The following is a 2,717-nucleotide window of genomic DNA, read 5'->3' as shown; positions in this document are numbered from 1 at the left end:
TGTCCCTTGAGATTTTAGGGTCTGACCACCTGCATCGTAATGTGGTGGTTGACCCGAAAGGCTGTATGGTAGGACACACAGAGTAACACAGGCAGATAGGCACTACCACTGGCGACACTAACACAGAATCACGGAGAAATCTGTGCACACATTAAAGTTAGACTAGCATTGAGGCACTGACACAGGGGTGCTATAACACATTGATATAGACACAGACCCTAGGAAGTGATTTGTCACACGAGCCTGTAGGCACTGACACTGGGTTGCTGGCACTAGAGCACCATCACTGGCACAAGTCATATCATTTAGGGATCACCAGGGGTTGCAGCTGCGAACTCAGGACTTCAGCTTGCGACTCCTGCCTTGCTGCTTGCAACCTTTTTATGTGTCTTCTGTGTGTGTTTGGACTATATGTGTAACAAATGTGTGTTTGGAAAGCGTGCCTACCTTCAAAATGTGTGTCTAGACCTGTCTGTCTAATTGTGCGATTAAGGTATGTACATCTGTATTTTTGTTTTAGGAATGTGAGGTTGGCTGTGCTTGTGTAAGCAAAAGGTGTGTGTTAAGAAGAATAGGTGTCTGACAGTGACGCAGGGGCGGCTCCTCCGTTATGGCGGAGGAGCGCCCCCCACTGAAAAATAAACTGATCATTTTATTTTTCTCACTGAGCCAATTACCCGCCTTATGGTGGGGCCATCCTGATGGGGTGTCACTCAGCTGCAGAGGGAGGAGGAGTAGTGTGCACTGTAAGTGCACATGTCGGTTTGGCCAGCCGTCTTAGTACAGCCAAACTGACTTGCACGCTTATATTTCTCCATGCCAGTTGTCCTGCACAGCAGGGTGGAGAAATGGCACAGGCTCCCTGTGCCTGAGCGAGCATCAAGTCAGCCAACTATGGCCAATCACGGCGCTGCTTTCCTGCAGAGAGCAGAGCCGTGAATGGGCACTGGGAGCCTACGCAGTGTGCCCAGTGTCAGTAGAGGAGCACCGAGGAAGCAGCAGGTAAGTGCTTTAATTTGTTATTTACCCCTCAATCTCCCTAATAGCCCCCTGTGTTCGGTTTGCCTCACCATTTTGATGATAGAGGAGCAGCCGCCACTTACCATATGAGGAACATGTGTCTGGATATGTGTATATAGTTAAGAGTGGTGGCAGAGTGTTCAAAATGAGAGAACTGGTGATAGAAACAGGGTAGGAGGGGTGGGCATATAAGGTCAAGAGCAATCAATACACAAAGGTTAGAGGTAGATAAGTGCACATAGGTTAGAGAAGGCTAAGTGCATACAGGTGTGTTGGGGGCTATATGTATGCAGCTGAGATGGACCTAGCTGCCGGTAAAAAAATGAGGCGCACATAGATGAAAAAGACTAGCTGTATATGGACCACAGAGGGAAGAGTGCTTACAGGTCAGCAGGAGCCCTAAGCACACAATGCCTGCATATGAATGGAGGTTAGGTGCACTGAGGTGAAGAGAAAATATGTTTAGCCAAAGGTGCAAGTAAGACATCCCAATGAGTGCTCCACAGGTATAGGTGAGGGAATTTTATTTGCACTTAGGTGAATGGTGCTACATGTGTGCCAGTGATATGGACACATTGTAAACATGTGAGGAGAAACTAGATGCAGATAGGTGAGATAAGGAAAGGTGCACACAGGTGAGAGTATATTCTGTGGAGACTAACTTGAGAAGGGTAGCAAATAGCCAATATAGATTGTTTATGTGCAGGAAGTGACAACTTCCTGCACATAAACAATCATTCCCTGCAAGGTGCAAGGGTGTCTGTGTTGACGCTAGGCAGCTAGTTTTAGCGGCAGTACTAGGGAAAACACCGGAATGTACAGTATTGTGGCAAATACATCGCATTCCTGAGTTTTGGAAATGTCGTAGACCGCCACTGCCTAATTTGGTGCAGCTCGGCGCTCCGACATCTTTTTGTAAATATCCCCCACTGTGCTTTAAAAGGCTCCTTTTGCAACAAACAAACGTAAATATAGATTATTATAAGCACTTTAGAAAACACCACAAACTATGTTATGTTCTTAAGAATTTTAGACCTTTTAAAGGATATTGGGGGGGCCACAACCCTGTACAAACCCTTGACCCCTTTTATGCTTTTGTTATGTCCCCAATAAATCCACCCCAGGCTACAACCCGTGCACATGCCTCTCGACCTCTATTCGATCGTGTGCACTAATAATTTATCAATGTTTGTTAGTAAAATGTAGCTAGAATTGCTCTCCCACATACTCTGCTGCCCTGGAATGCTCATTTGGTACTACAGGGCAAAGTGAAGACAGACTGAAAATCCCTTGCATAAACCAGCCTATTGTTGATCTTATCCAGAGCAGATTTATTAGTCACCGCCAGCACATTTCCTCACAGATTTTGGGGGTGTACCAAAGAAATGCTGTTCAACAGGGGAAGAGCCCAAAGACAACTAGAAGGAGGGTCAGAAAAAGCACATCACAACCCCTTCACCAAGAGTAGTTGTTTTGTATGCCACCACTACAATAATGTAGCATTTACTAGAGGTAAATGAGCGAGAAGACTAGTTTCACTAGACAAAGGTGTGTAGATAAGTTACTTTCTGCAATTCCTGGGTCCAGGTGTTGCTACCTGACAGAATTAAATTCTTCCTGCTTTTGGTGGTAATATACATGTGACATGGACCTCAAAGTCTATCTTTGAGATTACAAGTAGACATAGTGGTATCAGC

The sequence above is a fragment of the Triturus cristatus genome, chromosome 10 (assembly GCF_964204655.1).
Source record: "Triturus cristatus chromosome 10, aTriCri1.1, whole genome shotgun sequence".
In the NCBI taxonomy this organism is placed as follows: domain Eukaryota; kingdom Metazoa; phylum Chordata; class Amphibia; order Caudata; family Salamandridae; genus Triturus; species Triturus cristatus.
The sequence above is the reverse complement of the archived record's forward strand: the minus strand, read 5'-3'. Positions refer to the sequence as shown.